The sequence below is a fragment of the Mus caroli genome, unplaced genomic scaffold (genome assembly GCF_978045245.1).
Source record: "Mus caroli unplaced genomic scaffold, Mus_caroli_1 scaffold_6, whole genome shotgun sequence".
Taxonomy (NCBI): Eukaryota; Metazoa; Chordata; class Mammalia; order Rodentia; family Muridae; genus Mus; species Mus caroli.
The window spans coordinates 25,172,651-25,194,706 of NW_028227261.1; the positions used below are offsets into that span (position 1 = coordinate 25,172,651).

The 22,056-nt window shown below is 44.2% G+C and overlaps 1 protein-coding gene and 1 pseudogene across 3 annotated transcripts in view; one reads left to right on the top strand and one right to left on the bottom strand.

Annotated features, from left to right (window-relative positions):
- Positions 1–5,716, bottom strand: part of Eya3 (EYA transcriptional coactivator and phosphatase 3) — a 76,864-nt gene extending 71,148 nt beyond the window's left edge. For 2 of the 3 annotated variants that reach the window (XM_085838880.1, XM_029476027.2), the window contains exon 1: positions 5,610–5,716. The gene's annotated coding sequence lies outside the window, so the exon portion shown is untranslated. Of the gene's footprint in view, positions 1–5,196; positions 5,296–5,609 lie in introns of those variants that run through there. The other variant, XM_085838879.1, reaches the window with a different exon arrangement.
- Positions 5,717–20,162: 14,446 nt separating this feature from the next.
- LOC147004204 (proliferation-associated protein 2G4 pseudogene) lies at positions 20,163–21,525 on the top strand (annotated as a pseudogene).
- Positions 21,526–22,056: the final 531 nt, after the last annotated feature.

Genomic DNA, 22,056 nt, shown 5'->3' on the forward strand with positions numbered 1-22,056 from the left:
AGGCTCATTTTCCTGCTGCGGCCTGAGTCCTGGGACTGCAGGCACAGGCACCAGGCCCACCTGAACTCACCTTTCTTTCTTATTCCTTCTTTTCTTTCTATCTTCTTTACTACAGATTTTTATAGTTCAGTTGTAAAAGAATTCACTAAATTAAAAAATAACTGTACTTATAAAGTAATCATTATATTAAGCTATGTAGAGACATGCAATAATCCTAAACTCTCAATGGTTTCAAGGCAACATGAAATCATAAATCTAGCTTTAAAAATCATCTACCATTGTCACCATTGACATATTCGTAGGTCTAAGTTAGTTGTTCATTTTCTGTGTGTTTAGTTTCTATTTTTAGTTTGGTTTGATTTTTTTTTCTGAGACAGAATCTCACTCAAGCTTACCAAAATTCCTATGTCCTCCCAAGTGCCAGGATTACAACTGTGTACAGTATTCCTCCTAAATTAGTTTAATTCTATTAATTCTTATATTTAACTCAAATTTATAAACAAGATGAGATGCAGAATTTAATTTAACTGCTGGTTCTATACATAAGATCATCTAATTCATGTAAGCAATCTAAATATGCACTGTTATAATGGACACCCAAATTATATTTACGGAACGAACTATACTCCAAAGATTACTGTTCATTATCTTACTGGAAGAAAAAAAGGTCTAGCTGGTATAAATGTAACCAAACTAGTAAGTTAAAGTGCGCCCGCCCGGCCAGCAGGCCACAGGGGGTCTTTAAGACACTGAACGTTAACTGTGTCCCACCGATCTGGTGGCTTCTCTAAACTGAACCACTATCCCGGTACATGTGCTGGCACAGCCCCAACACTGGGGAGATGGAGGCAGGGGGTCAAGAGATCAAGGCCATCCTCATCTTACACGAAGTTGGAGGTCAGTCTGGGATAAGTGACCTCCACCTAAAAAGAACTATATAACTATAGTTTTTTTTCTGATTTAAAATGATTTTGCACACTCAAAGGGGAAAAACATTAAAAACAAATATGAGGCCCATGCTCTAAATGTCTGATTTTGTTTGTTTTTCAAGATAGGGTTTCTCTGTGTAGCCCTGGTTGTTCTGAAGCTCGTTTTATAGACAAGGCTGGACTCAAACTCACAGAGATCCGCCTGCCTCTGCCTCCTGAGTGCTAGGATTAAGGAGTGTGCCACCACTGCCAGGCTTAAATGTGTCATTTTTCAATTTTCTATAAATAAAGTACTTCTACATTCACTAACTAGCTACTTTATGACTTGGTTAATGGTGCCAAACAAAATCAAGGTGGTATGTTCTAGCATGTGCTGTGTTCTCTGATGTACAGCATTTCACAGGCCTGAGACTTAAGACACGAACTTGTCATAGGAACATGCACTTACATCTTTAAGTTAATCAGAATATAAAGCCCAGCTGTTTTTCTTTGTACTTCATTATAAATAGAATTCAACCTTTGGTATAAATAAACCACTTAGGTGAATTTTTTGGAACAATATCCCAGTCCTAACATAGTATGTTTCTATTTGAGCTGGTCTTCCTCCATTTAAATGACACACAGACTACAATAACATGCAATACACAAAAATCTCTTAGATAAAACGCTTCTACTGAAGCTACTAACAAGCTTTCTGAGAGCCTGTTACGTGTGAACGCAGAGGATGACGTCATGAGGTAGCACAGCAGATCACAGCCAAGGTACAACGGTAAGGACATGTCCCAGGTATAGTTGGCTTCTTGAATATTTAAACTGCATCGTCCTTTAAATATCATAGTACTCAAGGGGGAAAAATTAAAGCACTGCGACAAAATATAATGGGAAGTAAGTTGACAAAAATCATAACCAAAAATGATCAAGCAAAAACCAGAAAACATGGTAGGTATAAAACATGCAGCAGTGCTTTTTAAATTGAGCACTCAGCCGGGCGTGGTGGCGCACGCCTTTAATCCCAGCACTTGGGAGGCAGAGGCAGGCGGATTTCTGAGTTCGAGGCCAGCCTGGTCTACAAAGTGAGTTCCAGGACAGCCAGGGCTATACAGAGAAACCCTGTCTCGAAAAACCAAAAAAAAAAAAACAAAAAAAAAAATTGAGCACTCAGGTTTAAAAACTGAAACAAACGTAAGGTAAGCACTGCTACAGAAAACCTACACTGATTTTTCTTCATCGCTTTAAAAGCACAGTGTCTTTGGTGACTGGAGAGTTGGCAGCTGTGGTGGTTTGAAAGCAAATGGCCTCCATAGGCTCATATGTTTAAATGCTTGGAGCTCAATAAAACTGGGAAGGACTGGGAGATGTTGCCAGGCTGGAGTAGGCGAGGCCTTACTGGAGGATGACCTTGTTGGAGATGTATCATTGGGGGTGGGCTTTAAGATTTCAAAAGGCTCCGTCTGAGCGCCTGCATGTCCTCTCTCCCATCTGCTTCCTGCCGTGATAATCATGGATTAACCCTCTAAAACTGCAAGCAAGCCCCAAGTTTAATACTTTCTTTCCTAAGAGTTGCCTTGGTCATGGTGTCTCCACACATCAACAGAACATTGACCAAGCCAGCCACTAAGTAAGAAAGGCAGGTTCTTCAGTAGCTAGAAAGCTATCCCACATCCCATGTTCTATCCCACATGCAGGGAGATGAACACTGATGCTCCACTAATAATATCAAATCTTTACTTCATTTAGGGACTTCTATGAACAATATAGATCACAACAGGAAAGTATCACTTGAAAATCTAACTTATTCTGCACTAACAGTTTGTTTCTCTGGTCCCTTTTAAAAGATAAATCCCGGTTATACATTTTGTTTTGGAGACTTCACTCTGCAACTCTGGCTGGCCAGGGACTCAGATAATCTACCTACCTCTGCCTCCCAAGCGCTGAGACTAAAGGCGCGTGCCACCATGCCTGGCCATCACGTGTATTTTTAATCCTAACAGTTTCATTCCTATAACCTAGGTCCATCAGAATCATCTACAAAGACTACGCTGTGCGCAGTCTACAGTGTTCAGAGAACTAGAACCCATCACTCTGAATGCAAGTGCAGAACTTCTTTTTTAAGAAATGATCTTAGTGGACTGGAGAGATGGTTCAGTGGTTTAAGAGCGCTGGCTGATCTTCCAGAGGACCAAGGTTTGAGTCCCAGCACCCACATAGTAGTTCACAACCATGTGTAACTCCAGTTCCAGGGAATCTTAGCACATTCTTTTGACCTCTGAGGGTACTAGGCACTCATATTAAAAAGAAGAAAAACATTTTTTAAAGATTTATTTATTTATTTTTATGTATATGAACACATTACCACTGTCTTCAGACATACCAGAACAGGGCATCTGATCCCATTACAGATGGCTGTGAGCTACCATGTGGTTGCTGGGAATTGAACTCAGGACATATATGGAAGAGCAGTCAGTGCTCTTAACTGCTGAGCCATCTCTCCAGTCCAAGAAGAAAATTTTTAAAAAAGAAGAAAAACATCATCTTTTTTGTTTGTTTGTTTTAGACAGGATGTCTCTGTGTAGAGACCTGGCTGTCCTGGATTCACTTTGCAGAGCAGGTTGTTCTGGGACTCCCAGATACCCACCTGCCTATGCCTCCTCCGAAGTGCTGGGAGTAAAGGTGTGTACCACTGCAACTGGCCCATCATTAATTCTTAAAGCTAAATTCCCTTTGGTTATAGACTATAAAAACCTCACTAGGTTCAGACTGAAAATATGCTTAAAATGCAATCAAGTAGGCCAGGCATGGTGGTGTGTGTCTTTAATCCCAGAATTCTGCTACTGCAGAAGCAATAGCAGGCGGATCTCTGTAAATTTGAAGCAAGCCTGGTCTACAAAGCGAGTCTAGGACAGTCAGAGGTATATAGAGAAACAAAACAAAACAAAAAAACCCAACCCTGCCCACCCCAAAACTATCAAGCACGATGGAACAGACCTGTAATCCTGAAGTCTAGAAGGCCGGAGGATCACGAGTTCAATGTCATCTCCAACTACATAGCAAATTCCAAAAGTTCCAGGCCAGCCAAGGGTCAAAACACACCAAAAAAACAGAGGGAAGGAGAGGAAGACGGTAGTGGAGGAGTGGAAAGGAACATAAAGTTCAGAAATGAAAAAAAGTTAAAAGTTGTGCACCAACTATATATGTAAAAAAAGAAATATTCGTCAAACCTCGAGGTAAAGAAGTCAACGGAGCAGCCACGATTACTGGGGTTGTTGCTGGGAAATAAGGAGGTCAGGCTGAACAAAGGGTCCTCTTCCCAGTTAGTGTAGGTGCAGGGGAGGACAGATAAATGTTTATAGGGGCTTCCCTGGCCAGGTTAATCCTGAAAGCCAACCAGAAGGGTCTTTCTCTGTGGCATCTAGGACTAACATGGCCAAGCTCCAAAGTTCTTTGCTAAAAATAGGTGAAGGGAGAGGCCCAATTTTGGAATATGGCAGTCTATGTTCTATTCTCTTATGTGTATATGAGGGAGAACTGTGCCAAGAGGAACCAATAATAAACGCGGTTGTTTGTTCTGTACATATTTAATTATTAATACTGAATTTTAGACTGATCACACACAAAATGACGAAAAGAAAATGATGGTTGCAGTGATATGCTACAAACACCCCAAAAACCGGAAGGGAGGAAAAAAAGAATTATCCAAATTTGTACCTCTAGATATACCTTAGATCACAAAATTTGAGAAACAGGACATTAATCATTATAAAGTCTAACCCTTTTCACATTATAGATGCTTTTAAACCTCCAGAAAATGTAAGATAAGATGTCTTAAGTTTTAAAATTCGAAGATTATGATTTTCTAAACCATGGTAGCAACACTAGAGAAAAAGAAGTTAAAAAGAACGTTCTAAGAAACAATGTCTAGCTTATAAGGAAAATGATATTACATGGGTGAATCTTGGCAGAAAACAGCAACACCACACCACACATCACAGTGGTTTAAAAGTTTAGAAACCCGGAGTCCTCTAACTTTAAATCCATGCAGAGTGAAGAACATCCGCACTTTTGCCTCGGCTGTGCACATCCATTCTCGTGGGACAGAGGACTCAAAACAGACAGGACGAAGACCTGTCAATTCAGGAGATCGCACAAGCCCGCCAGCGAGCCCGCCACCTGTTCGCTGCTGCCCAGAGAGCCCAGCAAACGGAGGCAGTGCGAGGACCTGGGGACGCCTTTGTTGTTCTCTAACTGGGGAAGCGACCTCAAGTCTAACCTCGCGCCTCCAGGCTGGAGCAGTCGGCCAGGATCTGGACTCGGAGGAAGCCCTCCTCTCGCTCCGAAAGGGCAGGCGCAACACTCTTGTCATCTACCAGTCCCTGGAGGGGGGAAGGGTCACAGGCGAGGAGGGCTGAGGGACAGAGCCAAACCCCAACGCTCCGGGTGGAAGAACAGTGGATCGGGAAGAAGTGCTGAGAGAAGGGGGAGGCAGAGACCGGGCGCCGAGGCGAGAAGGGGCGAGGCCAGAGCGACGCCCGGGAAATGCTCGAGGGCAGACCGGCAGGCAGGGACGAGGGGACGGCGACGGGACCCCCTACCCAACACGACCGAGGAGGACCTCTTCAGCCGGGACCCCGAACGCTGCACCCGAGCCGCCGTGCTCACACCCTGGCGGCGGCGGGGACTCACCAGACGGCTGCAGACACTGCCCAGCACGACATGGGACCACTCGGGACCCACTGTGGAACCAACAGAGTGGCGGAAACCGCGGCGTTAGCGTGACCCGGATGTGCATCCCTAGCCACCGGAAGTAGATGCGGGGCCGCCTAACAATCCACACCCCGTTCCGACCGAACCCAGAGGACCAGTCAAGCGTCTCGGGGCGGGGCAAGTCTTAGGTCCCGCCCACCTCGCAGACCCAGGCGCGTGATTGACTCCCTGGATCTTACGCACGCGACGCCTTTCCGAGGATGCTGGTGCTGCCAAGCTGCCGCCGCCTTCGTGAAAAGTACTCCCGCCCTCCCCAAAACAAAGTCAGCTCAGGCTGATCTCCTGGGGATCCTCCTCCTTCAGCCTAGGGCTTGTAGAACAGGCTTGTGCCTCCATGCCCAGGCACCGCTCTTATCATCGAAAGTAAGTTCTAAAAAAAAAAAAAATGTGTGTGATTCCTACCGTAAAGGGACGGTGACGTTGAAAAATGTTGACTGCAATTGGTCGAGTTAGAAAGACTAGGAGAGGAAAAATAGATGGGAACTTTTGAAGACACTTGAAAGGCTAACTCAAAGTGAACATTTATATCCGAAAATTTAGTTTATACCTAGTATTATACTTGCAGCTGCCTTCATTTTGTGCAAATTGTTTTCAGGAACATTTTGTTGTTGTTGTTTTTGGGGGGGTTTCTTGGGGGGGGGTGTTGTTGTTGTTTTTCGAGAAAAGTTTTTCTCTATGTACCTTGGCCTAGAATTCCCTCTACAGATCAGACTGGGCTCGAAATCAAGAGATCCACCTTCTTAGCTCAGAAACATTTTTTAATGCTTCATTAATTCTAGAATACAACTCAAGTGTGGACGAGGAATGGAGTTGGTGAAGACAGGCTTTGTATAGTTGTCAGTGTATTCAATCTAAGAAGGGAAAGACCCTCAAGAAAAGAAGACCCAGAATTACAAATATTAGATTAACCCACAACGTTAAAAAACAAAAACCTAGCTTTTCAGTACAAATAAAAACAAAAGATTTTTATTAACTGCTTCTATTTCAACAATTTTCTAAGCAAATACTTTTGGGGAGCGAGCGTCTTAACTGCTCTTTCTCACACATCACACCTAATTAGCACAATCAGTAGATGCTGTCTTCAAAGTCTTTGCAGAATCGGACCGTTTTCCACCTGTGTTGGTATGAACCACGGTCAGTATGTAATTCTGAGGGTCCCATTCATGTTTGCTACCCTATACTCAATACAGAAGCGAAAGCCTCCCATGAAAGCCTTAATCAGATCGCCTGCTTCTTCCAATGGCTCTGTCTCAGTGTGAACGCTAAAATCCTTACATCACCTACAGGACCCAGAAGACTTAACTCTTCGAGTAGAACTCTAACCTACTTTGTCTTGTCTTCCTTCCACTTACAACAGACTGGCCTCTGCTGTTCTTCCAGCCTGCAGGCAGGCTCTGGTGCCGTCTGCTTTCTACTCCCTCTATCTAGAGTGCTTTTCCCTGAGACAGCTCTTTCTTTCACCTTGTCACCCCCTTTACAGCTTCAAATGAGCCTTCTCACTGAGACCGCCTCTGACGCCTCTGATGCTGTGCTAGAACGGGAGCGTGATGGTCTCCCTTGTACTTTCTTACCCCCTGATAATTGTTCTCATGACGTTTGTCCAATAAGTTTCTTGGGGGTTTGGCGTACTGTCTCCCCACCAGAATATAAGTTCTGCAAGGGCTTGGATTTGGGTTTGGAGGAGTGGTTGGTTGGTTGGTTAGTTGGGTTTTTGATTTTTGGGGTTTTTTTGGCTTGGTTTTTGTTTTGTGTTTTTGAGATAAGGTCTCTTGTGTCCCAACTAGATTTGTGGTTGAGAATGGATTTGAACTCCTGATTCCTCTGCTTCCTTCTCTCAGGCACTAGAATCACAGGTGTGAGTCTGTGCCCTGCTGGCATGGGTTTCTTTGCGGGGGAGGGGGGGGCGGTATTTTAGCAATAGAACACATATGTTACATAGTAAACAGCCAATACATGAAAGCATAGATTAATTGCTCATTGGTTTGTTTTTTGTTTTTTTTTTTTTTGACTGACATGAACCACCAGCTCCACCAGAGGGAGCCCACAAACAACGTGATGTCCCCAGACACTCTTCCCAAAGTACACACTGTACATACACATCAGTCCTATGCGTTATTAGCAATTACAAAGCAACACTCTAGGGCCGACAGGATGCCTCAGCAGGTAAAGATACTTGCCTCCATGCTCGATGGACTGGGTTCAATCCCTAAGACCCACATGGGCAGGAGGAAATAACCAGTTTCTGCAAGCTGTTCTCTGATCCCCTTTCCCCCATACAAGCTGTACTTAGACTCATACACATATACATGGGTGTACTAGCTAGTTTTGTGTCAACTTGACTCAGCTGGAGTTATCACAGAGAAAGGAGCTTCAGATGAGGAAGTGCCTCCATGAGATCCAGCTGTAAGGCATTTTCTCAATTAGTGATCAAGGGGGGAGACCCCTTGTGGGTGGTGCCATCCCTGGGCTGGTAGTCTTGGTTCTATAAGAGAGCAGGCTGAGCAAGCCAGGGGAGGCAAGCCAATAAGGAACACCCCTCCATGGCCTCTGCATCAGCTCCTGCTTCCTGACCTGCTTGAGTTTCAGTCCTGACTTCCTTTGGTGATGAACAGCAGCATGGAAGTGTAAGCTGAATAAACCCTTTCCTCCCCAACTTGCTTCTTGGTCATGATGTTTGTGCAGGAATAGAAACCTTGACTAAGACAATGGGTAAATCGATAATGTAAAAAAAAAAAAAAAGTCTGTTTTTGTAGTATATATACATACATACATGTTCCTGGCTTCAAACTCACAAAGATCTTCCTGCCTCTGCCTCTCTACTGCTAAGATAAAAGACATTCCCCACCACTCCCCGTCTTTGGCATCTTTTGAGGACAGAAATTCTTGCTCCTTACTGGTCTCATTTGACCAGTCTTTCCCAACTCTCTCTCAGTTTGCATGCCTAGCCTCCGCTCACATGGTGACCTCTAGCTGGAGCCATCTTGCTTTGTATTTGTTTGTGTGTTTTGAGGTCGTGGTAGCACAAGCCTGTAATTCCAGTACTGCGGAGGCAGAGACAGGAGAACTGTTCCAAGTTGGAGGTCAGCGCAGTCTCAGTACTGAGACCGTTTCTCAAAACAAACCTATAAAAAACCAAAAACTATAGGACTTGACGTAGAGTCTTACAAGTACACACAGAAACTACAACTGAGTTCACTCTATAGATGAGGTATTGTGTCAGGGAAGAATTAAGGGACTTGCTTGAGGTCACATGACTAGCAAGCAACAAAGCTGGGGATGGTGATGCATGCCTGTAATCCCAGCACTCAGGAGGTTGGGGCAGACGGGTGGTGAGTTCAAAGCCATCCTGGGCTACACAGCCAGGCCCTGCTTCAGCAACCCACAGAGTGGCAGTTGCCAGTGGAGCCTCTACCATGCAACCCATCCAAAGTGTTCCTTTTCCCTTTTCCACGTTTTTTAGTCTTTTTCTTTCTTTTAGATAATTGCTTGTGTTCCCTGATGCTCTGTGCTTTCTCAGTCTTCTTGCTAAGCAACCCTGCCAGGGACCAGCTCTCTGTCATGGCTGACCTCTGCACCTAACTCAAAAGGCACCTTTCTCTGCTCCATCTCCCTCCTCCTGGCAGCTGCCAAGACTTGCCTGTCCTGTTGTTTTTCTCTTAAGCTCCAAAAAAAAATTATTAAAAAATTACAGAAAAAAAAACAGTCAACGGGGACTTAAACTAGGTCAGGATGACTTCAGAGCCCAGGATCCTAGACTGCTGGGTCGAGCTTCTCTCCCACCTCAGGAAGAGCAACCGGGGGTGGGGCCAAGGATGAAGAAGGTTTCTATTTACTTACAGGTTTCTCAGTGATCTCATGCCTCTCCCTCTTCCTCCTCCTCTTCTTCCTCCTTTTCTTCCTCTCCCCCCTCCTCTTCCTCGTCCCACTCCTCTCTGTTTTTGGGTTTTGTTTTGAGACAGGGTTTGCTATATCTCTCTCTGTCCTAAGTCTTTCTGTCTTTGCTTCCGAGTGGGAGACTCCAGGCATACACCACAGTAGCCCTATTTAATATTATAGCCCATGGAGATGTTTTGTGAGTTATTGTTTTCCCCTGCCTTATTGCAGTATTTCTGAGGACAAACCTAAATGAATTTATCAAAAATGTTGTTATGATTTCTACAAGCTTAGTTGCAAACACTCACATATCTATATATAATTTCCTTTTCTTTTTTTTTTTAAGACTAAATCATCAAATTAACACAAAAGAAGGCTATTCTAAGGCCAGGCAGTGGTGGCTCACGCCTTTAATCCCAGCACTTAGGAGGCAGAGGCAGGTGGATTTCTGAGTTCGAGGCCAGCCTGGTCTACAGAGTGAGTTCCAGGACAGCCAGGGCTACAGAGAAACCCTGTCTCGAAAAACAAACAAACAAACAAACAAGGCTGCTCTAGACAGATATTACTTAAAACAGCCAAGGTACAAATCAAAACACAAAACTAAGACAAAACACTAAAATAAGACTGAATATAAGGCCTCTGAATTGAATTATTTCTAGTTTAGTTTTATTTTTTTTAATTTAATTTAATTTAATTAATTTATTTATTTATTTGTATTTTGAGACAGGGTTTCTCTGTATAACCATGGAACTCACTTTGTAGACCAGGCTGGCCTCGAACTCAGAAATCAACCTGCCTCTGCCTCCCAAGTACTCGGATTAAAGGCGTGCGCCACCACTGCCCGGCTTGATTTTGTTTTTATTTTTAATTTTTTGGGGGGCAGACTCTCACTATGTAGCCTTGGTTGTCCTGGAACTCAATATGTAGACCAGGCTGGCCTCAAACTCATAGAAATGCAATCTGCCTCTGCCTCCTGAGTACTGGGACTAAAGGCATGTGCCACCACTCCCAACTTATTTCCAGTTTAAAGATCATGTATAACCCATGTTTTTAATGGTCATCAATGTAAACCTTCGTGCTTGACAATGATCTGGGCTTATATCTGTCAGTGTTTTCTATTCTTTGTATGTGTATGTATGTGTGGTGAGTTCATGTAGAGGTGCGTGTTCATACGTGTAGGTGTACATGTGTGCAGATGCATATATGCCTGTGTGCATGGACACATGGAAGGCCAGGGCAATGACGAGAGTCTTCCTCAATCCCTCTCTGCTTTATAGATTGAGACTGGGTCTCTTCCCTCAACCTGGGGCTCAGGTTTTTGGCTACTGTGGCTAGCCAGCTTGCTCCAGAGATTTCCTGTTTCCACTTCCCTATAACTGGGATTACAGAAGGGTCACCACGCCCACCTGGATCTTACAGGGATTCTCAAAATCTGAACTTTAGTCCTCAAGTTTGGGCTTCACCTATTGAACCATCTTCCTGGCCCATCTGTTGTTCTCAGCACATATTTAATTTGGGATTGGAGGATAATGGAGTAAATCCTAGCTGGGCCTCACGTTAAGCTCCTTCTCTACCACCGAGTTGCCTATCTAGCCTCAAGATAATTTCTAGATACCATTTAGCTTATTGATATATGGTCCCAGTCTAATGTCAAATTTGCTGTGTAACCCAGACTGACCTGTTAGGTAGAACCACCGCCACTGATTACTGTATGACAACCCAGCTCTACTGACCTGGACTGCTGGTATATCCGTGAAGTGTTTGTGAGTGGGTCGAACTGCTGCTGCTAATCTGTGAACTGAACTGCCGATGTCCAGACAACATAGACAGGAGTTGCTTCAAAGAAGCAAGGAAGGAGGGCTTTATCACACACAAAACTTGGCATGGCAGTGTACACATGCAATCACAGTACTTGGGTGGGTAGGGGCAGAAGGAACCAGGAATTCAAGTTACAGAATATAGTTTTAGAAGCAGGTATGGTAGTCTTGTCCATAATTCTAGTACTAAAAGAAAATTAGGGCTGTCCATGCCTTTAATCCCATTTCTCAGGAGGTAAAAGGAGGTAATCTCAGTGAGTTTGAGGCCAGCCTAGTCTATATAGTAAATTCCAGGTCAGTCGGTTACCCTGTCTCCAAAAATGCCAAAATAAAGACTCTAACGTATGGTTAAAGCAAGGGTTGGAAGGTCAGGGACTGCATCTCTAGGTCAAAGGCAGGAGATGACAGAGGAATCACTCTGCAGGATATAAAGAGAATGTAGAGAAGACAGTCAGTCACGGGAAGACAAAATCACCTCTGCTGCCAGTCCTCACTACAGATAACCACTACCAGCACCAGATAGGCTAGTTCTCCCAATAAAAGTACCTTTCGACCAGGTGCAGACCTGCACTTAGATGAACACAGCCTTGGGAGAACTCACTGGTATAGTAAAATGTAGTCTACTCAGTTTTGGGGGGTTTTTTAATTAATTAATTTTAAAAATTTTTATTATTATTATTATTATTTTGGGGTTTTTTTTTTTCGAGACAAGGTTTCTCTGTGTAGCCCTGGCTGTCCTAGAACTCACTCTGTAGACCAGGCTGGCCTTGAACTCAGAAATCCATCTGCCTCTGCCTCCCAAGTACTGGGACTAAAGGCGTGCACCACCACTGCCCGCCATCTACTCAGTTTTAAAAGCAGATGTGGTAGTCTCGTCCATAATCCCAGCACTTGGAAACCAGATGCAAGAGGATCACCACAAGTTCAAGACCCGCCTAGTCTTCATGCAAGTTGAAACGCCCTCTGTGGTAGTTTAAATATGCTTGGCCCAGGGAGTGGCACTATTAGGAGGTAGGGCCTTGTTGCAGTAGATGTGGCCCTTGTGGAGGAAGTGTGTCACTGTGGGCGTGGACTTCAAGACCCTCATCCTAGCTGCCTGGAAGCCAGTCTTCTCCTGATTGCCTTCTGAACAAAATGTAGAACTCTCAGCTCCTCCAGCGCAATGCCATGCCTGCCTAGATGCTGTCTTGTTCCCACCTTGATGATAATAGACTGAACCTCTGAAACTGTAAACCCCAATTAAATGTTGTCCTTTTTAAGAGTTACCTTGGTCATGGTTCTCCTCACAGCAGTGGAAACCCTAACTAAGACACCATCTCAAGAAACAAACAGTAGCAACAGCAAAAAGCTAAAAGATGCTAGAGAGAAAGCATAGAATGCAAATTTGTAATTGCTTCCATGGGTTATCAGAGATTCTGGCTGTAGTGTTAAGGAGACAGGCAGCACCATGTCTGAGAGAAAGGGAACTGAGGATTCCATGGAGCCACCTAAGTGTTTGGACTCAGGGATCACGTCTCCAAGTTAGGTACTGCCATCCTCAGGGCTTATGAAACTATGCTATCCTCTTTATCTTCTCGAATTTATTTGCAAAGCAGTTCTTTTTTTTTTTTTTAAAGATTTATTTATTTTATGTATATGAGTTTACCATTTCTCTCTTCAGACACACCAGAAGAAGGCATTGGATCTCTTTACAGATGGTTGTGAGCCACCATGTGGTTGCTGGGAATTGAACTCAGGACCTCTGGAAGAGCAGTCAGTGCTCTTAACCTCTGAGCCATCTCTCCAGCCCACCAAGCAGTTCTGTAAAACAAACTTGTGTACTCTAACTTTCCCCTGACTTTTGCCAGTGAGTTTTTAAGTTCTAAAGAACTGAAATGCATCCACATAGCAGTTAGATATGGGCGTACCTTGATATGAATATTATATAAAGCCTGTACTATCCGAAGCTCTTCTGGAAGGTATGAAGAATAGGCATCACGAGGCTCAGCAGATGAAGAGGTCTGCCAAGAAAGCCTGGTGACTTGAGTTCAATCCCCCAAACTCACCTGAAGATGGACCGAGAGAACCGACTCCACAAAGTTGTCCCCTAACCTCCATACACACATCGTGGCATCTGTGCTTGAAAACACACAAATTATAGAGTAGGAAGGAAGAGTTCGACATTCCTTACAAAACTGTTGTGAAATATGTGTATGATATATGTAACCAGGAAAAAAACTAAATAAATAATAACCTGTAGTGACAGTTTTGGGGATTTGGTTTCATTTTTTAAAAAAACACAGAAATATTATAGGAATGTTTTTATTTTAGTCCCGGGTGTGGGTACATGAGGCTGCTTCCGATTGTCTACAGCAACTATGATTTGCCTCTTGCCCTAACAGGGGAGTGGTTTAGCCAGTGGTAAATAGTTCCCAAGATTGTGTGATGCTTGGCATTCTGGGGACTTTTCAGAGGGTATATAAATGCCTCCCTGAGGATTGTTGTGGGTTGGTAGTCGCTGTCAATCACAGTTTGTGAAGTAGTCACAGATCATACTTGCCCCCAATGAACTTGATGCCCCGTATCAGCAGGAAATAGCATTAGGGGGTTGAAAGGGTGGGTAAAGGGTAAAGAAGAGTTGAAGAAAGAAGAGCCCACAAAGTAGCCAAAGCCCGACTACACTAACCTATTAATTGCATTAAACATGGTAATGGTACCCTTGCTTATGTATTGGGTTTTGTTTTGTTTTGTTTTGTTTTTTTGAGACAGGGTTTCTCTGTGTAGACCTGGCTGTCCTGGAACTCACTCTGTAGACCAGGCTGATCTCAGAACTCACAGAACTCCACCGGCCTCTGTCTCCTGAATGCTGGGTTTAAAGATGTGTGCCACTGGGGCTGGGGAGATAGCTCTGTGGTTAAAAATACTGGCTGCTCTTTCAGAGGACCTGCATTCAGTTTTCAGCACCACAAGGCAGTTCACATCTGTCTGTAACTCCAGTTCCAGAGGAATTGACACCCTTGGACAGGCATGCAGGCAGAACACCAGTACACACAGAAATAAATAAATCATAAAAAAAAAGGTGTGTGCCACCAAAGTAGTGTATTGTATTTTAAAAACTAATCACCTTTAGTTTCTGTCCTGGCTAGTTTTGTGTCAACTTGACACAGCTGGAGTTATCACAGAGACAGGAGCTTCCGTTGAGGAAATGCCTCCCTGAGATCCAACTGTAAGGCATTTTCTCAATTAGTGATCAAGGGGGAAAGGCCCCTTGTGGGTGGGGCCATCTCTGGACTGGTAATCTTGGTTCTATAAGAGAGCAGGCTGGGCAAGCCAGAGGAAGCAAGCCAGTAAAGAGCATCCCTCCATGGCTTCTGCATCAGTTCCTGCCTTCTGACCTGCTTGAGTTCCAGTCCTGACTTCCTTTAGTGATGAACAGCTGTATGGAAGTGTAAGCCCAATAAACCCTTTCCTCCCCAACTTGCTTCTTGGTCATGATGTTTGTGCAGGAATAGAAATCCTGACTAAGACAGTTTTGAAAAGAGAAATTATAAATAAAAAACATATAAGCAAAAGCCCTTTTTGATCCTAATTTTTTGAGATAGTTTTTCATGTAGCCCAGGCTGGCCTTGAACTTGCTGTGTAGGTGAGAATAACCTTGAATTTGTAACTCTCTTGTCTCCACCTCTTTGGTGATGAGATTAGGTTGTTGGGGACTGAACACAAGACTTCGTGCATGCTAGGCAACTGCCAACTGAGCTACATGTGTCACCCGTAAACCCCAATATGTTTTAAATGAACTTGGGGGTTTTATAAGATGGGGGCTTCATATAGCCCCAGGCTGGCTTCAAACAGACTAAGTAGCCAAGTATAACCTTGAGCTTATGTTCCTGTGTCTACTGTCCAGAGTTCTAGGATTACAGGCATGTACCACCTGGCCTAGTTTATGTGATGCTGGGATCAAACATGGGGCTTCAAGCTAGGTAAGCTCTCAACCAACTGAGCCACATTCCCATCCCCTGAGAAAAAACTTAAGACTTAGTTAACAGATCCGCAAACAGAAACATTCAAGGGAGCTGTGGTGGAGGCAGGAGGATCACAACAGTTAAGGTAGGTTTGGGTTACCTGAAAAAATGTGTCAAAAACAACAAAACCAGAGTAGGGAGGGAAAGGAACGAAGAGGAAGAGGTGAAGAAGGAGGCAGCTGGGCAGTATATGGTGTTTGGGAGCTTCTGCCCAAGGTCTTTTTCCTCACTGTTTGCAGCAGCCCCATTTTGACACTTTGGATGCCCTGATGCACACACACATCCCCATCCTTCTGCCATGCCCAACCCTCTGCTGCTAGGATGCCTTTTATTTTGATTAACACACACTTGAGACAGGGTCTTCTTGCTCAGATGTCCAGTAACAGCTGTCTTGGCACAGTGGGATGCCACATAACTGTGGACTGTCCTCATGAACAATGTTAGACCCACAGCCAGTTCCTTGACATACGTGCCAAGTTACTTTTTCTGGCTGAAAGTCTGGATTCTAGATTTCTGTCACTGTTTTAACCCTGTCAGATCCTGATGGGACTCTGTTTGTAAATATTCATTGCTTTCCTCTTTGGCGCTCCCTGCTGGGGGATGACTGACAGCTGCCTACAACTAACCCGAGCTAGCCTCACCCTTATCCCTGTTTATTCACAGTGTGAGCTGCATCAAACTGAGATCACCTGGAGGTTTTCCACCGACAAGAAAGAATATGTATTATAATTTTATTTTCTATGTATAAATGTTTTGCCTGCATGTATGTCTGTGCATCACATGCATGCCTGGTGACCACAGAAGCCAGAAGAGGGCAGTGAACTGAAGTTATAAGCTGTTGTAACCTGCCCTTTAGGTGCTGAGAATCCAACTTAGGTCCTCTGGAAAGCAGCCAGCGCTTTTAACTGCTGAACCATCTCTCTAGCCCCCTCTTACTCTGCTTTGAGACAAATTGTAACCCAGGCTAGACTATGTAGCTCAGGATGTAGCTAACCTTACATCCTATCCTCCTGCCTCTGCCTCCTGAGTGCTGTCATTACAGATGTTGGTGAGCATGCCCTGAAAAATAGCTTTTCTGTATCCAAATCCTTCTCTTAATAATACTGAAGAAGTTGAGCATGGTGCCACATACCTATGACCCCAGCCCTCAGAAGACAGAGATGAAGGGATTAGAAATCCAAGAACAGCCTTGGCTATATAGCAAGTTGGTGACCAACTTGGGTCAAAGAAACAAACCAAAAAGAAAACAACATGAGATACTCCAGAAATACTGGGAGCTACAGGGGCCATTTAATTGAATTATAAGAAACTACACTGTTCTCAAAGTCTATGGTACAAAACAGCAGTTATCCCCGTAAGATAAGGAGCTGCATTGGTTTTGGAAGGTCAGGTTCACTCAGAGACAAATTAGTGACTCGCCGTGACCTGACTGTGCTAACCCTGATCTAATGTACAGAAGCCTAGGAAGATGCCCTTATACTTGGGAATATATCTAAACAGATAACTTTGTGTGGAAAATGTGATAAAAAATGTGACTAACACATCGGGGCTGAGATGTAGCTCAGTGGTGGAACACTTGTTCAGTAGGCGTGAAGACCTGATTTTAATTCTAGGACACATAGACACACAGACAGATACACACACACATACACAGCCATCATATACACACACAGACACAGCACATAAACTACATAACACAAACATACACAGAGGCACACCCATGCACACACATACACACACACACACACACACACACACACACACACAAGCTAGATTAACAGGATTTGTAGAGATACCTTAGCAATTAAGAACACTGACTGTTTCTGACTGTTTTTCATGAGGACCTGGTTCAATTCCCAGTACCCATATGGTAGCTCACAACACCATCTGTAAGAAAACCTTCTTCTGACACCATCTTCCAAAGGCACCAGGCATACATGTGAAGCATAGGCATATACATACAGGCAAAACACCCATACTTTTTTTTTTTAATGTAGAGAAAATTTTCATTCATACAAGAGCCAATACCTGGGATTGGGAATATATCTTACTTTCTTCTGAGTACCCCTGTTTCTTGTAACCCTTGTCTATAAGCCTGTATTAAAAATAAAATCCCCCCGGGCTGGTGAGATGGCTCAGTGGGTAAGAGCACCCGACTGCTCTTCTGAAGGTCCAGAGTTCAAATCCCAGCAACCACATGGTGGCTCACAACCATCCGTAACGAGATCTGGCGCCCTCTTCTGGAGTATCTGAGGACAGCTACAGTGTACTTACATATAATAAATAAATAAATAAATCTTTAAAAAAATAATAAATAAAATAAAATCCCCAACTCAGTTTGTCGTTGCTGTTGTTCTCTTTTTTTTTCTTAGATATTTTCTTTATTTACATTTCTTTTTTTTAATATTTTTTATTACATCTTTTCCTCAATTACATTTTCAATGCTATCCCAAAAGTCCCCCATACCCTACCCCCACTTCCCTACCCACCCATTCCCAGTTTTTTTTTTTTGGCCCTGGCATTCCCCTGTACTGGGGCATATAAAGTTTGCATGTCCAATGGGCTTCTCTTGCTGTTGTTCTCTTTTAAACACTGAGTGTGCACGCCTAGCATGCACGAAGCCCTGGATTCAGTCCCTCGCAGCACATAAACCAGGTGTGGTAGTGCACACCTGGGTTCCCAGCCTGGGGAGGATCAGAACTGTGTCATGTTCAGATGTTCAAAGCCAGCCTAAGCTATGTGAGCCTCTGGCCTTTGGAAGGAGGAAGGGGAACTGAGAGATGTGTTCACTTCCCAGCACTCAGATGGGATGGCTTACAACCACCTGTAACTCCAATTCCAGGGTAACTGACACCTCTGGTCTGTGAGGGCACCTGCACTCCTGTGTACATAAACATGCACAAACTCACAGACACATAATTTTAAATCATAGAAAAAAATTTTTTTAAGATTTATTTATTTTATGTATATGAATACACTGTAGCTGTACAGATGGTTGTGAGCCATCATGTGGTTGCTAGGAATTGAACTCAGGACCTCTGCTTGCTCTGGCCCCGCTCCGGCCCAAAGATTTATTTATTACTATATGTAAGTATACTGTAGCTGTCTTTTGACACCCCAGAAGAGGGCATCAGATCTCACGAGGGATGGTTGTGAGCCACCATGTGGTTGCTGGGATTTGAACTCAGGACCTTCAGAAGAGCAGTCGGTGTTTTTAGCCACTGAGCCATCTCACCACCCCCAATAATAGAAATTCTATGAAGAGAAAAAGGGTACTGAAGGGAAGACTTTGTAGTCAAGAACACTTTTTGCTCTTGAAGAGGACCTAGGTTTGATTCCCTGCACACACATGGTGGCGCGCAACCATCCATAAGTCTAGCCCCAAGAGAGCCAGTGCCCTTTCCTGACCTCTACAGACACCAGACACGCACATGATACACAGACATGCATGCAGGCAAAGCACATAAAATAAATAAATCTAATGAAATTAAACATTTTTAGGCCAGGTATGGTGGTGTATGCCTTTAATCGCAGCACTTGGGAGGCAGAGGCAGGCAGGTCTCTATGATTTTGAGGCCAGCCTGGTCTCTGTAGGGTGTGCCAATCTAAAAAAAAAAAAAAAAGGAAGTTTAGCAAAGGGTGCAATTGTTGAATTTTGAAAGAGAAGGTAGAAATATCATTATTCTGCATTATTCTTTCAACTGTTTTGTAGTCTGAGGGTGTGTGGAGAAGTTAGAATCATACACCTCACCCCTGTGAGAACAGCGTTGCAGAGGGCATCTGCTGTCTGTGCCCACACAGATTGGTCCTTTCAGTAAGAGGCCCACACTGCCCTGCAGCGGATTCTGCCAGAGTTGCCAGGAATGTGCCTCCTCCTCTCCTCCAGAAGAGGGCACAGCGCAAATCCCAGAACAAGTCACTCAGATGCCCCCTGTAAGGGCCAGGTGGGCTGGTGCGGGAAGATGAAGAGTTCAAGGTCACCCTTGGTTACTGAATGAACTCTAGACCAGCCTGGGCTATGAAAGACCCTGTCTCAAAACAAACGAGCAAGCAAAAACAAAACAAAACAAAAACCACATTTTAAATGGGGAGAGGGTGGCTGGGCAGATGGATCCGTGGGTAAAATTCTTGCTGCACAGCTATTGTTATCTGAGTTTGGATCTCTGGAACCAGTGTGAATTTGGGCACACTGGCATGAATGAGCCTGTAATTCCAGTGGCTTACAACAGAAAGAGACAAAAGAGATGCCCTAGGATTCAGTTCATCTAGAAAATTGGTGAGCCCCAGGTTCACTAAGAGACCCTGTCTCAAAAAATAAGGTGGAGAGGGCTGGAGAGACAACTAGATGGTTAAGAGCACTGGCTGCTCTTCAGGAAGATCCAGGTTTGATTCCCAACAAACCTCTGGCAGCTCACAACAGTCTATAACACTAGTTCTAGGGATCAAAAGATGTTTTCTGGCTTGTGGGGCATCACTTGTATAAATCTACATTCAGGCAAATCAGCTGTACACATAAATATTAAAAAACAAAACAAAACAAAGCAATATTTAGGGGTTGGAGAGATGACTCAGCAGTTAAGAGCACTGGGTGTTCTAGTTAAGGACCCAGGTTCTGTTCCCAGCATCCAAGTCATGATTCATAACCATCTATAACTCTGGTTCTAAGGTATCTAGTGCTCTCTTCTGGCTTCTGATGGTACTATATGCCTGTGGTATACAGACATACATGCAGCAAAACACACCTAAACACATGAAGTGACATTTTAAAAATAAACAGAGACTCTAGCTACAGCTTGTGGCTGGGAAGGGAGACAGAGGCTGCAGCTCAGGGAAAGTGAAGCTGCAGTAGTAGCAGTAGGAAGATGTCGGGCGAAGACGAGCAGCAGGAGCAAACTATCGCCGAGGACCTGGTCGTGACCAAGTATAAGATGGGGGGCGACATCGCCAACCGGGTGCTTCAATCTTTGGTGGAGGCTTCCAGCTCAGGTGTGTCTGTGGTGAGCTTGTGTGAGAAAGGTGATGCCATGATTATGGAAGAGACAGGGAAGATCTTCAAGAAGGAAAAGGAAATGAAGAAAGGTATTGCCTTTCCTACCAGCATTTCCGTAAATAACTGTGTGTGTCACTTCTCCCCTTTGAAGAGTGACCAGGACTATATACTCAAGGAAGGTGACTTGGTAAAAATTGACCTTGGGGTTCATGTGGATGGCTTCATTGCCAATGTGGCTCACACTTTTGTAATTGGTGTAGCTCAGGGGACCCAGGTAACAAGGCGGAAAGCAGATGTCATTAAGGCCACTCACCTATGCGCTGAAGCTGCCTTACGACTGGTCAAACCTGGAAACCAGAACACACAAGTGACTGAAGCATGGAACAAGGTTGCTCACTCATTTAACTGCACACCAATAGAAGGTATGCTGTCACACCAATTGAAGCAGCATGTGATTGATGGAGAGAAGACGATTATTCAGAACCCTACAGACCAGCAGAAGAAGGACCATGAAAAGGCAGAATTTGAGGTGCATGAGGTTTATGCTGTGGATGTCCTCGTCAGCTCAGGAGAAGGCAAGGCCAAAGATGCAGGACAGAGAACCACCATCTACAAGCGAGACCCCTCTAAACAATATGGCCTGAAAATGAAAACTTCACGTGCCTTTTTCAGTGAGGTGGAACAGCGTTTTGATGCCATGCCGTTTACTTTAAGAGCATTTGAAGATGACAAGAAGGCTTGAATGGGTGTGGTAGAGTGTGCCAAACATGAGTTACTACAGCCATTTAACGTTCTCTATGAGAAGGAGAGTGAGTTTGTTGCCCAGTTTAAATTTACAGTTCTACTCATGCCCAACGGCCCCATGCGGATAACCAGTGGTCCCTTTGAGCCTGACCTGTACAAGTCTGAGCTGGAGGTTCAGGATGCAGAGCTGAAGGCTCTTCTCCAGAGTTCTGCAAGTAGAAAAACCCAGAAAAAGAAGAAAAAGAAGGCCTCCAAGACTGCAGCGAATGTCACCAGTGGAGAAACCTTAGAAGAGAATGGAGCTGGGGACTGAGGTGGGTCCCCTCCCCAGCTTGTCATTCCTGCCTCACCCCTTCCCACCGCACCCCAGGCTCTGTCAAGTGCAGTTCGTCTTCTCCACCCAAGACTACCAGCAGAGTGGGGGTCTTCAGCCCTCATCCCGGTCCCCAACCCATCCACCCACTCCTTTCAACAAAAAACCAGCTCCGACTGACTCTGGTGTTGGGAGGCCAGGCTTCCCAGCCACCGAAGACTACTTTTAGTAGAAAAGAAATTGAATAATAAAATCAGGAGTCAAAATCAAAAAATAAATAAATAAACAAAATTTAATAAAGAGTAATAAAAACAGACATGGGGGCTGGTGAGATGGCTCAGCTGTTAAGAGCACTGACTGCTCTTCCAGAGGGCCTGAGTTCAAATCCCAGCAACCACATGGTGGCTCACAACCATCTGTAATGGGATTTGATGCCCTCTTCTGGTGTGTCTGAGGACAGCTACAGTGTACTTACGTATAACAATAAATAAATCTTAAAAAAAAAAGAAAAAAACAGACATGGACCTTTGGTTTACACATACACACATAGCATATACATACACACCACACACAAAAAAATTAGAGTATGTGTAGGCTTATATTTTTCAAATCCTACTTTTTTTTTTTT